The 15,641-nt window shown below is 33.8% G+C and overlaps 1 protein-coding gene across 1 annotated transcript in view; it reads right to left on the bottom strand.

Annotated features, from left to right (window-relative positions):
- LOC140447769 (LIM domain only protein 3) overlaps window positions 1–15,641 on the bottom strand; it is a 1,475,576-nt gene that overhangs the window by 600,801 nt on the left and 859,134 nt on the right. The window lies entirely within an intron of this gene.

Here is a 15,641-nt window from a genome sequence, read left to right as displayed (position 1 = left end):
TTATTAGAATAAATAAAAAGTTTCTTTTGCATGCAATATTTTCAATTAAAAATTATACTATATTTTCTCTTTTATTTTCACCCCTGTTACATAACATATTAAAATAAACATTGTAGAAGTTTTTAGGGACTTTCTGCCCTCAGTAATAATGTAATCTTTCATTCTGCGTTTAAATTTTTCAAAAATATTTATTAGTTTTCTCCGGATTCGAAAATAACGGATACATTTAAAACACATTGGAAATTTTTCCAGGCGACATTTGGCGCCTTTCCCCTTAATTAAATAAATTTCCCCGTAATTAAAACAATAAAATGTTTTATTAAAAAATACAATTTACATAAGTACAATTTAAAAAATATATTTATTTAGTTCAAATAAATGTTTCATTCATATACTCTAGAATACTGGTCAGTCATCTCTAACCATTCAAAATACCCTCGTAATAGGATTATAAGGTATTGTATTCCTTCAGATACAAGGTGGGTTAGTCGAAAACATCTTAAACCGTCAGTTTCAGGTTGGTTTTTACTATTATATCGTATTACCTATCCTCTTTGTATTTTAGTTCTCTAATTAGGGTTAAACTTGTAGTGAGACATCGACAAATTGTGAACCGATTATAGAACATCTAAAGCAGCATAAAACTTTTGTGGCAAGATTATTGGTAGAAAACGAATAAAGAAATTTTTAAAATAGCATATTGTAAGGATATAAGTAACCTAATGTAATTGGGGTTCATTCATGAAATTTATTTCTTTACAAAACAAAATAGTGCTTTAAACTAGAATAGAGTAAAATTTAATACTAAAAGCGCTTCTTAAATAATAATCTAGAATATACGCGTAATTTCTAGAAAGATATCTATTGTAGCTTACTTATCAAACACATGTTCTAGATGCGTACATATACAGCAGTGACTAATCGAGTAGACAATCACAATATAATCGATCTGTTGTCCTCAATTAAAACGCGGCAACTGCAAAAAAAATTAAAATCGAGTTTTTGCTCTATAGATGTGGTTTCCTTGTAAAATTATTTATGCTTGTGCAATATCTAGAAGTCGTATTATTTTATTTGCTACCAAAATAAAGAAATTATAATATGCCGGATGTGCCAAACTTCCATAGTTGATTAATTAAAATGCGGTATCTACAGAGTGCTCAATTAAAAAGCGGTATGTGCTAGCGAGTATCATGTACTTGCCGCGTTTTAATTAAGCACAGCGCGTTTGCCGCGTTTTTATCGAGACGCGTTGCAAAAAACATATTCGTTCAGTCGTATTTACATTGAAGAACGGATGATTTCTTAAATTTTACTTTAAATTTGGCGCTTGTTGTGTTTTGTGGTATTTTGTGTTAGTTTTTATGGTCGTGGTCCTTTGCGGTTGTTTTTTGTGATTTGATTGCTCAAGAGATGGCTCACGATAGAACGAGATATCATTATCTATGGTTTTGGCGAAAACTGAAGACATATCTTTTCAAGAGGATAAGTTAGACGCAAATCTGTAAGTAAAAGCGCAGATATAGAATTTTTCATATAAAAATTATTGCATTTAAGATTTACGACGTTAGAACCCCACAGCGTTGCCAAAACATCAGAATAGTTAGTAAATGAGGAATTTTTAAAATGTCAACTATTTGTCAAACTGTTATATTAACAGTAAATTATATATTCTAAATTTTAAACTTACCTCTTTTAGAGCATTAATAGTAAAAACGTCCCGCCATTATTTCTTGTTCAAAATAATCTATCTTATATGAAAGCTTATCAGCTTTCTACAGATTATTTAGTTCTACAGACTTCTAAAGGAAGAACGAAACTGGCATATGCTTTATTTGCTAAATAAAGCTAGATATCGAAAATTAAAAAAACATATCTTCAGTATCAAAGGAGGAAACTGTTCAATCAGTGCATTCTTTCCATACTTCGATGTGGATACGCATTCATAAGATCTAGTATAAACAGACTATCCAAGACACAAACAGCGATGGAATGACAAATAATCAACATAGAAATGTCAGATATAAAGGACTATGTGAATAAGAAACGACATAAAACTTATAGATGCTAATACTCAAATAGTGAAATTAAAGCGAAAATTATCTGTCATAGTATTAGACAAAGAGATGAAAAATGTAATAAGATTGGACACCATGGAAATATAGGTGAAAAATAGAGACAAACCACAAATCAGTTAGGTAGATGACCTAAAACTTAAGCTAGTTGGAGATTGATGAACAATTCTTATGATCTTAATGATATATCAGATAGGATTTTGTGCTATCACTTATACTGTTTAACATGTATTCACGAATAATCAACAAGAGATATAAATATAAATGAGAGGTCCATCAATAATACAGAATTTGCAGGTAGTAGGGAAGAAGGAGTCAAGAAAACGAATGTATTTCTCAATTGAACAATTTGTTCACCTAGTTTAAAATGTAGTTCTGTTTACATATTTCTTAGAATATTATCATTTCTGTGAACCACCTTTAAATATCAGATGAAACTTCCTGACCGAAAAATTTCTGTTAAAAACATATATTAAAAATCAATCGTTATACACAAAGCTCATCATCTAAATTGCTATGATTTGTCTACTAAATACTGGGAAAAAAAGAAATCGCCTTTAGTCTGCGAAGCTCTGCAACATAATATGGAAGCATTAAAAGAGATAGATAAAGCTAAGTACACACTTCAAAACATCTCATATGCAACATATCATGGTTCAAATGCAGATATCATGGTACCAAAATATAGTGACAATATGCACATAAATAGAAAGATTATTCACTCAATATTACCACTGGATGCGCTTTTTTTAACCCATTGGAACAAATAGAACGCACATTTAAGTTGAACTCCCAGATCTCTATTTTTACAGCAGAAGCTCTTGCAATATATGAGGCCTTACTTTATGCAACAGAAAGTAACTCGGACCATATAGTGATATTATCAGATTCTTTATTAGTTTTGACCTCTATTGGGAAACCGGGATTGCCAAATACGTACAGTTGCCCTTATATTTACAAAATTAAGGATATCAAACAAAAGTTAGTAACAAGGGGCAAAAATGTACTTTTTGTTTGGATTAAAGCACATATAGGTTTGGAAAATAACGAACATGTAGACCAATCAGCAAGAGAAAGTATTATGTCTGGTACAGAAACTTCGTATAAAATCACGGCTTGTGACTTTCTGGCTTCCTTAAAATTAAGATAATATCAAAGGTGGGATAATATATGGAAGGAATATTCCATTGTTAGCCCAAATAGATACACTTCTCTTTAAACAGATATTCCTAAAACTCCTTGGTATAAGTTTTTTAATGTACCTAGAAAATATGTTACCACGATCATAAGACTGAAATTTGGACATGCTTGTTACCCCAAACATTTATTTAAACTTAAGGTTTTAGATAATGATCAATGTGAATTTTGTACATAAGAAGGAAACCTAGATCATATATTTTTTAGTTGCCCCAGAAATACTATAATTTCATCCAGATTAATAAATAATTTACATAAAAACAATATATTAGCCCCTTGGAACCTTCAGTACCTATTATCACTAGGCTCGATAGCAGTGTATGATTTATTAGTTATGTTTTTAAAAGATAGTAAAATAACTATGTAAATAATTATACATTAGTTAATAACGTAACCTTTGTCTTTAACCCAATTGTTTAAACTTGCTTAAACCTCTTACCGTGGCCTAGTGTTGTATGTTAAAAAAAATTCCTTGATGGGCCCCTAGGCGAGAAGAGAGTGACCCTGTTTACCTGTTTATTGTTTTGTATATTTATTTTAATATAAACTCAGACAACCATTTCTACCATGTTGAGTCTGGCTGAATGACTAAAAGTCTATGCCAAAAAAAATCATTTTTGTTAGCAAATAATTGGCAACTTTGATAGAGAAAAAGTAGATTAAGAAGAAAAGATGAACACTAAATGTTATAACGAAAATGCAAATTTTCAAACATCTCTGAAAGTCAAGTTTTAGAATATATTAATTGTCAAGGATAGGAAGGACTTTCAAAATTTTACCAATCTGCGCAGAGAGCAGACAGAGAAAGTATTTGGATAGAAACAAATAGATTAACGTCGAGACTGGTCTATTTGATTTTTAAACGAATAAACAGCTTTAGCTTACTTCTCAAGATAATTTCTGGTAATTTTGCTGCGCATGAAGTGGGCGTTCCGATTGTAGGATTTTTAAAGTCGTACCTACCTAGTTTTGAAAAACTGTAGTATGATAGTAATTATTATATATATTAAAAGAAGCAATTGCTAAAATTGTTTATTAGGTATAGATCAATATTTTATAATCATATTACATTCGTTGTGCTTCTAGCATGAATAACAAAATGTTAGTTCATATTTTCTAAATTTCTTGCATATAGATATTCTTGTTATGTTACTGGCCTACGTAACTCCGATACTGCTACCGAATTCCGGTAAAGGGGTCCGGTCCCAGGATGTACAGTGCACTTCCGGGCAAACATTGGCTAGTTGGCGATATGATGATGATTCCGCCTTCGGCGAACTTTGTTATTAGTTTTAGGGGTCGAAAGTTTTTGTTTTGAATGTCATAACGAGTTCTTGAACGGTACCCAACTTCCTCAAGTGGTTTAAAGCAATTTCACATGAAACGTTTAAACTCAAATCGAATTTCGGGATAACAATAATGCTAAACGCAGAGGTGGCGATGTGTGATAATAAGGCTTTGAAAGAAACAATTTAAGTTAATATTCAAATAACCATGTGGTTTTTGTGTAGATAAATTAAAGCGTTGTATATTGTTTGAACAATGACAAAAAAGTGGACATTTCAGTTCTATTGTCGTTTAGCGTTATAGAAATTTCATTCTTTCGCCAGAAAAATCAGAATTTTGTAAAGTGAATCAGTCAAAACTACTAACAATTCTTGAAATTAAAAAAATATACTAACAATAACAAATACAATCCGTTGCAAGATAATTCGGATGGAATTACCCAGATTAAGAGACTGGGCAGATATCAAGCACAAAATGACTGTACTCCCTTAATGCTGTAACGAATCGTCACCCTTAGTCTTTCGTTACATTAGGTTCAATTTTAAATTCCATCCAAAGTTTAAAGGTACTTTACTAAATGATACAAAGTAGGTGTAGCCTGGTACGTATTTTAATTTTGAGTTGTTAACGATTGGTAAATAAAATTTTAAGCATACTTTTGTGTAGCTATTTAATACTTGGAATTCAGAATTACAAATTTCTAGGTACGTAAAGAAAGTGTTTATAATAGATTAGAAAATTTCTTTGAATTTTATTCAGGTAAAAGGATAATGTTTTCTTAATATAAAATTATCACTAAATGGGCTTCTTTGAGAAGAAAGTTGATTGAAAAAAAACGGGTGTGGCAGTCCAGTGGGACTGCCGGTAGAAGTTATACTTCTATACACGCATTCGCCGTTACAAATTTATATGGGAGTCAATCTGCACAATCATTACATATGCAATGCTATGGGTAAGAGAGAGCAGAAAGAGGAAAAGAATTAGCTATATAGGTATATGGTGCATCGTTTGCTGTATATAGACATTTGACCTGTAATAGGAGTATAGTAAATGAAGGATTGAATCAATATTTTAATGAAAACATATATTTTTATTTTCATATATGTATAAAAGGAGTTGAATGTAAAAAAATTTTTAACACATACTCTGCAGTAAAATTCATTGTTTATTTTTACACTGCAACATAATTCAATATAATAATACAATACAAATTAAAATGTAATACATATTCATAAGTATTTACAAATGACAATATAAATAACTTACTTACGCATATGTTTAATTTACCATGATAATAATATTAATTAAAAAATAATAATATTAATAAATATTAAATATATTTACAAAATAAATATTTTTATTCTCGAAAGAGAAAGATAGAGAAAATATATCTTTTGTCTCTCTCTTACCTATATCTTACATATATTATGATTTTGCCGATTCACTCCCGTACAAATTTCCAACGTCGAACGCGCGTATAGTAGTATAACTTCAAAAAATGTTTGTGGAAGATAAAAATAAAAAACCAACAACTCGGATTATGTTGTAAATTTCATTTTATTTTAAAATTTACCATTTTGCGTATATTACATATATTTAATAAGATTAACATGAGGTTTTTAAATATTTCAAAAATAAAAAAGGAAATTCATATTGGAATTCGAACTCACAATACCAGCGTATGAACCAAACACGTAAAAAATTTGCCAATTAGACATGACACTAACGTATTTCAAAATTGACAGTTCTCGGTCATACAGTGATTTATTGTAAGTATTATTTTGAAATCTAATAATAAAATAATTATGAACATTTAATAAATAATACAAAACATATCACATAAATAATAATAATAATATATATTATATATAATATATATATATATATATATGTATATATATATATATATATATATATATATATATATATATATATAATATACTTATATAATATTAAATATATACACAAAAGGAACATTTTTATTCTCGAGAGAAAAAGAGAGAAAATGTATCTTCTGTCTCTCTCTTACTCATATCTTACATATGTAATGATTTCACTGATTCACTCCCGTGCAAATTTCCAACGTCGAGCGCGCGTATATAAGTATAACTTCAAAAACTTTATTTTTTTTGTCGTTCATTTAGAACTGAAGTCAGTGTAATAACTATAAATATGGGTGATATAGAAACGATTAGTAACGATGTCCTGTACATTCTTGCCACTCTTTCAGGAAGTGAAGACGAGTCTGAACCTGAAAAACGTTCTGGTTATATTCATCTCACACACAATACAAAGCAAATCGTGCTTAAAGTTTACAACGGTAAGTACTCGTTAAAAATACTCTTTAGGTAACCTTCCTAATACCGGGTGAATTTTGAAATAATGTGAAGTATGAAATTTCAAAGATAAAGGAAACACATTACAATTAACTGCTAATATGTAAAGAATGCGACTGCACATCATTGCAAGTAATCAGTACAGTCATTAGTAACCATTTTCCAAAAATGTGAAAAAAATTATGTTATCGACAGGCTAGCTAAGAAATATGGCCATAAAGTAATAAGATTACCTTCTTACTTAGTGTACTGAGTCCAATAGAATTGTTGTGGTCTCAATTATGTAAAAAGTAATGTGAGAAAAAATAATAATTCTCCTAAATCATTTTCGACTGTTGTAGATTTAATTAAGACGGAATATAATATTATTACAGCAGTTAATTGGAAAAAATGTATATAGCATGTCAAAAAACTAGAAGAAAAATACTAACAGTTCCAAAACATTATAAATAGAGTAGATATATATTTAAACGATAGCGATGATAGTGATACCAATTTAAATGTAGACGATTGTTAAGTTTAAAATTTTTTTTTTGTATTTTTTCACTGTTTTATATATATTTTAATATAAAAGTATCACTTATATGTATTTTTCTTTCACCTTGTGAGTAATTACTTTGCCGTAGTTTTAATAAAATATACCAGTATATAAGTCTGACCCTGTATACAAGTATACCTATAAGATTAAATTCGAAATATCTTGCAACGAACAGTACAGCACAATTCATTTGACATCTAGAATACAAACCAAAAAAATCAAAATTTTCGGTCCTTCATTTTTTTTCCTCCGACAATATTTTGATAAATTTTATATGCTACATGTCTTATTTCTAATAATAAATCAGGGACAGACTAAGGCCTAGGCAACCTAGGCACGTGCCTAGGGCCCGTAATTTTTGGCGCACGAAAATTAGATTTTCAATTTTTTAACTTTTATGACTAATGTTTATTTTTATTTAACGGGAAAACGTGATACTCATAATTATTGCTGAAACGTATCCAAACTATGCCGAATCGTTGATTGATAAACTGGACAAGTGTTCCCGTGTTTATGTATCCACGTGGGCGAGTGTCGATGTGTGTAAATACGATCGAACCCCGCGCCTATTGAGCCTTTACTATGCCCGTATTTTAAAAGCTAAACAGAGCTATTTAAAAAAGTGTCTTTTGAACATGATATATTGCATACAAATTATGTAAGTTTCGATTGAAAATGTGAAATTAAATTTAAGTACCTAGACTTGATTGTAAATAGGTTGCTGGTAAATGGATTAATACTTTATGGTGAGTATGTACTTTCTGGAATTCCTAAAGTACAAATGTAAGTTTTCAGGAAGGTATTACATTATTTAATTAAAATAATATGTATATAATATAAAATAACACAAATTGTGATTTTGTTTGAGATTACGATATTGAGTAAAAATAAACTTAATTAAAGATCATTTTCTTTTTTCTTTTTAGTACGTAGTGAAGTGAAAATATAAAACGAAAAGCCGATCGAGATAAAGTGACAACACAAATGAAAAGATCGTTGAACAAATTTTTAACTGGAGATGGAGAACAATTACATCAATCGTCATCATTTTTACAAATATCTGCTCAAACTCTAGAAACATAATTTGTATCCAAAACTATTCTTTAAAAAGACCAGCAGAAAAAACCAAGCAATTCCGATTATGAAGATGAAATAAAAGCAGAAAATATAAATCTAAAATCATCTCAAACTAATGATGAACTAAGCGTTTTGTAATCGATATTGCATTATGGCCAGAATACTTAACATATGCCATGTAACAGTATTATATAAAAAAATTGGAATCATCTATTCGATCAACGAAGTTTAAAAAAAGAAAATTAACTATTACCTCCTTTTTCTGTACAGTTAAAGCACCTATCATATAGCCTTCCGATCATACTCATGTCCGATTATCATTTTTCCTCAAAAAAGATGAAAAACCATTAACAAGATCCAAAGCTGCCGGTTTAAATAAAAAATTTGATACATTTGAACATGTGCTATTACCTAATATATTGAAAAAGATTTAAGAGAGAATAAATACTTCATACAACACTTTTAACAAAGAGACGAATTCCTAAATACAGCAGTTGTAATGTATGATTCTTTGATGGATTTCATAGAAACTGTTAGAGATGATTTTAACAATTTAGGAAAAGAAGCTAAAAAAGTTAAAGATATAGCATATACTGATGATAAAAAACGACAAAAAAAAAAACGAAAACTATTGTTGCGTAACAACAACATTTAATATTGTTATCTAATTTTGTATCATATTATTACGATAAATAATGACGTGTCATATGACTCAAAACTGTAAACATATTTATTGCTAATATCTTTTCTGTTCTAGTCATTTCGGCGAGACTTGTTTACCTGCCGACAGAAACCTCTAGTCCCTTCGCCGAAAGACCAGTCTATGAGTCACGGGTGGAAGGTCATCGACTCATCGCCAGATCCTTCTAGATAACGGCATTTTATATATAAATGGGACATTTTATTTGGAGGAGGGGTTAGTTAATTTTTGAAGATAGCGCCGCGGTTAAAATGTAATGCCCGTATTATAATAAGTTGTATAATTGTTCGTGTAAGATAAATTAATAATAAAGACTTTAATAAATTTGTAAGTGTTATAAATAGAACCTTTAATAAATAAATGAAAATAAATTAGACCTATAATAATATAACAAGTGTTGTTCCGAAGTGAATATTTTTAAATTGTGAAAATGACTACGATTTATGAGTTCACAGTTACGAAATTAAGAAGACATCTCGAGGACAGAGAATTAGCTTCTACCGGAAAAAAGGCTCAGTTAGTCCAACGACTAAAGAACGCTTTGCGGGAAGAAGGGTTTAATCCAGAAACGTATATATTTGAAGATAAACATGATGCTGTCATCTCGTCGATTTCGAAATTAGAGAACAAAGTTTCTGGTGACATAGCATCATTAGAGAACAAAGTTTCTGGCGATATTTCGAAAGTTTCTTCTGATGCGGCCAAAGTTTCTGGTGACATCGTATCATTAGAGAACAAAGTCTCCGGCGACATCGCTTCTTTAGAAGACAAAGTTTCTAACGAGATTTCTTCTCTGGAAAGCAAAGTTTCTGCTAACATCTCTTCGGAAATCTCTAAAGTCACTTCTGAGATGTCTGCCCTGGACGATAGAATATATATATATATATATATATATATATATATATATATATATATATATATATATATATATATATATATATATATATATATATATATATATCGGTTTCAAAACGTCTTGCGTCGTTGTCCGATGCCTAATTTCCACGAATTTCTATCATTCCATTGTTCTTCGGTCAAGTCTCGGGAGCTCATTGCCTTTGTTATTCCCTCCTTCCATGTTCTTTTTGGTCTTCCTCGTTTCTTACGATTTGGTGGTATCCAGTTCATGGCGATTTTTGGTAGTCTTGTTTCTGGCATTCTTTGAACATGGCCATACCATATAAGTTGTTTCCTTTCTATGTCTGTTGCCAGTGATCCATCTACCCCCATCCGATTTCTTATTTCATCGTTTCTAATTCTGTCTGCTCTAGATATTCGAAGTGATCGTCTAAATACATCCATTTCTGTTGCTTCGAGTTTTCTTTTATTGCTTTCTGTTAGTCTCCATGTCTCTGCACCATAGGTTAAGCTGGTTTTTATGAGAGATTCATATATATTGTATTTTCGTCTTTTACCAATTTCTGAGCTCCAAAGAACTCCGTTAAGGCATCCAATTGTTCTACGGGCCTGGGTTATTCGTTTTCTAATTTCCCTATTGTCTGTGCCTGTGGTGTCGAAATCAATTCCTAGGTAGGTATATTCAGTGCAGAATGCAATTTCGGTTGTGTCCATCTGAATGTTGGATAGTTCTGCGCCTATTGGGAGATATTTTGTTTTTTGTGTATTGAGTTCTAAACCCCACTTCTTGTATTCTTCCTGTAGTTTTCTGGCCATATATGTCAGGTCTTCTTTATCGTTGGCTATAAGGACTTGATCGTCTGCAAACTGTAGGGTATATAGGCAAGTTTCTCCCAGGTCAATGCCCATTCCTCTGCACTTTCTTTTCCACTGATACAGTGCTTTCGCCACGTAGATTTTAAACAATGTGGGGGATATGCAACACCCCTGCCGGAGTCCCTTGTTTACAGGAAATTTTTTTGAAAGTCTATTTCCAATTTTTATTCCCGACGTTGATCCTTCATAAAGCTGTTTAAGGGCGTTAATTACTGTGTGGTTAATGTTTATTTCCTGCAAAACTTTCCATAGCTTTTTAGCGGGTACAGTATCATAGGCCTTCTGAAGGTCTATAAACATAAGGTGGGTTTCTTGATTGGTACTTGATCTTTTTTCTATTATTTGTTTCAAAACAAACACATTATCGGTGCAGCTCCTTCCCGCTCTAAAGCCAGATTGTTCCTCTTCTTCTTGTTCCTTATATTCTTGTTCGATAATGTCTCGAAGTATCCTTCCATATAGGCGACTTAAGGTACTGGTTACTGATATACCTCGATAGTTTGAGCAGTCCAGTTTACTTCCCTTCTTATGTATAGATGATATGAAGGATACTTTCCACTCATGCGGGACTGGTGCACCGTTTAGATATTGGTTTATACACCAGGTTAATCGTTCAAACAGTTTGTTAGTACCGCATTTGATTAGTTCTGCTGAAATTCCCTCCGGACCTGCAGCTCGACCATTTTTTAGTAGTTGTATCGTTTTTATGACAGTCCTCTTATCGATGTTTATCGTTTCTCCCTGTATGTGTATTTCAGTTGGAGACATTTCTCTATATTCCTCTCTGTTTTCTGTTAATAGATTTTCGTAATGTCGGTAGACATTAGACGATAGAATATCTTCGTTAAAAAACCAGGGACAGCAGAGGGAGGAAACAATCCGATTACAGTAGAGACAAAAGAAGACGAAACGAAATGTAAGTTCGAAATACGACCGAAATTTGAAGGAAGTGGAGGTTCTTTTCATGTTAAAGTCCCAACTTTCGACGGAAAATCATCATGGAAAAACTACATGAAACAGTTCGAATCAGCCGCAAGAGCGAATGGATGGTCTGAAAAAGAAAAGGCTGTAAACCTGACTATCGCTCTTCGAGGAGATGCCTTAGATGTGCTTCAGACCATAGTCGTAGAGGAGACGGATGATTTCGAACAACTTAAGAAGAGGTTAAATATGCGATATGGCAACGAACACTTGGAACATGTATATTAGTCGCAGCTTAAAAATCGAAGACAAAAAAAAAATGAGGCTCTTCAAGAATATGAGGTAGATATTGCCAGATTAGTACGATTTGCTTATCCAACAGCTCCGGAAGACATGATAGAAAAATTGGCTGTTCAAACGTTTACTGATGGTCTTCGTGATCATGAAATGCAGAGAATACTGCGATTAGCTCGTCACAAGACGCTGGTTGATGTCTTATCCGCCTCCCTCGAATACGAGTCAGCTACGCAGGCCTCTGGAGGGTACAGTAAAGTTAGGACTGTAAAAGACGAAGGAGATGAAGATAAACTTGACCAGCTCGTCAATATGATGAAAAATATTACATGCAGGAAAACGAAGACCATAAAATCAAGAAACTCACCATCAGGAAAACTAGAACGAGTCGGCCTTAGGGGGACAGCTTCGACCCGGAACTTTTCCAAAGACCCTCTCATACTAATAGCTTATTTGAAATGTCGTGAAGATAGTGTATATGTAGATGGAGAAATAAATGGTAGAAGGCATACGTTGTTGGTGGATACCGGAGCGACCAGAACCATTATACGCCCGACAGTTATAAACAGCCGTAAGAAACTGTCACCAACGAGGTTGCGACTTCGGACCGCTACAGTTGAAAATGCCAACATTGATGGAGAAATCCAGGTACAATTAGGAATTGGCGCAGCAAATTTCGTTCATACTGTTATAGTTGCTGAAATCGAAGAGGATGTTATATTAGGAATGGACGTAATGAATATGCATGGATTCCAATTGGATTTTAAGAATAGGGTAATCAAAGTTGGCAACGAGGAGGTATTTCTTTATTCACATAATGACAACACTGTGCAAGCAGCCATTAAAGAAGATACAGTCGTGCCTGTGAGAAGCGAAACGATCATAGTAGCGCGGCTACAGGGAATTGTAGACGAAGGGACACCTGTTATGATGGAGCCTTGGAACCACGACGATGAGGTTGGCTGTGGAATCATAATTGGAAAAGAATTGATGACTTCGGCTAAAGAAATTCCTATGACTTATTAATGTCAATGACTACCCGGTGACTATCAAGAAAGAGACAAAAGTAGGAACTTGGGTACCTGTGACATCCATAATCCGTCAGGCGACAACATCTGATAATTTCAACGACAAATTCGACCAAATGGTTACAGTTGCTGGATAGTCTCTAAATCAGATGAAGAAAAGAAAATTAAGGGAATTTCTTCGGCAGTATCGTGATATTTTCGTACCGAAAGACGGGAAGAACTACCGTTGTTAAGCATAAAATTGATACTGGTAATACTAAGCCAATTCGTCAAACAGCTAGACGATTATCACAGGCGAAAAGAGAGGAAGCTGAAACAATTGTTCAGGAAATGAAGATAGACGGGGTGATAGAACCTTCTACGAGCCCATGGGTCTCTCCGGTGGTCCTGGTTAAGAAGAAAGGTGGAACTACGAGGATCTGTGTGGATTACCGTTTGCTGAACAACGTTACCAAGAAAGATAGTTATCCTCTGCCTCGGATCGACGATACATTAGACACATTGGCTGGAAGTAAATTGTTTTCTACTTTGGATTTGAATTTTGGATACTGGCAGGTAGAAATGGACCCAGTAGATAAAGAGAAGACAGCCTTCACCACAGGATCTGGGTTGTGGCAATTCAACGTTATGTCATTTGGACTCTGTAATGCTCCTGCGACATTTGAGAGGCTTATGGAAAATGTGTTGAGAGGGTTATCTTGGAAAATATGCCTAGTTTACCTAGATGACATAATCGTCTTGGGGGAGACATTTGAAGATCATGTGAAGAATTTAGAAAACGTTTTAATCGACTTAAAGCTGCACAATTGATGTTAAACCCCAAGAAGTGCCAGCTATTTCAAGGTAAAGTCAATTATCTGGGTCATATAGTCAGTAAAGAAGGAGTGGCCGAGGATAAGGGAAAAATTGATTCCATTAAGGAACTTGAACCATTGGACTATGTACTTACTACCGAAGGTTTATTAAGAAGTTTGCAGATATCGCTACGCCATTAACGCGACTCACAGAGGAAGCAAGAGATTACCGCTGGGATACGGACTGCCAAAATGCCTTTGAGACCTTGAAAAAGCATTTAATAACAGGACTAATTTTAGGGTATCCACTGCCAGAAGGAGAGTTCATCTTAGATACAGATGCAAGTAATGTGGGAATTGGAGGAGTGCTGTCTCAGATCCAAGGAGGACAGGAACGAGTCCTCGGATATTTTAGTAAAGTTCTTTCAAAACCTGAGCGGAATTATTGCGTCACGAGAAGAGAACTTCTAGCAGTAGTTAAATCAGTAGAGCACTTCTATGAATACCACTATGGCAGAAAGTTTCTAATCCAAACCGACCATGCCGCCCTTAAGTGGTTTATGCAGTTTAAGAATCCAGAGGGTCAGATAGCCAGATGGATCGAACGACTCCAAGAATACGATTTGAAGATTGAGCACCGGGCCGGAGTTAGCCACAGAAATGCTGATTCTCTTTTCAGAAGGCCATGCCCAGCAGAGTGTTCCCACTGCAACAAAACAGAATCCAAGGAAGCAGCAGTGCTAAGAACAACGACGCCAACGACGACTGGACGCCTACTAAGATCAGGGAAGAACAAGAAAGAGATCCAGTTATACAGAAAATTCGAAAATGGAAAGAGGAAAACCGTCGACCACCTTGGCAAGAAATATCAAACCTATGCTCAGTAGTTAAGACGTATTGGGCCCAGTGGGACTTATTTATCATGGAAGATGGCTTGCTCAAACGAGTACTGGAAAATGATGACGGTTCAGAGAAGAGAAGAAAGTTGGTGATCCCAAAGAGCAGAATAGCCGAAGTACTTCGTCAGTTACACGACAGTCCATCAGGAGGACATTTTGGCGTAAACAAAACCCTTCAGCGAATTCGGGAACGGTTTTATTGGATGAACAGTTCCGACGATGTAAAAGACTGGTGTAAGAAATGTACTATTTGTGCCACGAGTAACGGGCCTTACCGAAAAAGGAGAGCTCCTATGAGACAATATAATGTTGGAAGCCCGTTTGAAAGAATAGCTTTGGACATCGCTGGGCCATTTCCAGAAAGTGAAAATGGAGGCAAGTACATGTTGGTAGTAATGGATTACTTCACTAAGTGGGTCGAGATTTACGCACTTCCAGACCAAAAGGCCGCCACCGTTACAGATAAGTTGATCCAAGAATATATCAGCCGATTTGGAGTGCCTTTGGAGATCCATAGCGACCAAGGCAGGAACTTCCAAAACGATCTATTCCAAGGAATATGTGATAGACTAGGCATGAAAAAAACAAGAACTACAGCATATCATCCGCAATCGGATGGTATGGTAGAACGCTTGAATAAGACAGATTGCAATTATTTGACAAAGATGGTGTCCAATCATCAGCGAGACTGGGACCAATATCTTCCAATCTTCACAATGGCCTACAGATCTACTGTTAACAAATCAATAGGCCAGACACCA

Source organism: Diabrotica undecimpunctata, chromosome 8 (genome assembly GCF_040954645.1).
Source record: "Diabrotica undecimpunctata isolate CICGRU chromosome 8, icDiaUnde3, whole genome shotgun sequence".
Lineage (NCBI taxonomy): Eukaryota > Metazoa > Arthropoda > Insecta > Coleoptera > Chrysomelidae > Diabrotica > Diabrotica undecimpunctata.
Note: the sequence above shows the minus strand (reverse complement) of the source record. Positions and strands in the feature narration are given on the sequence as shown.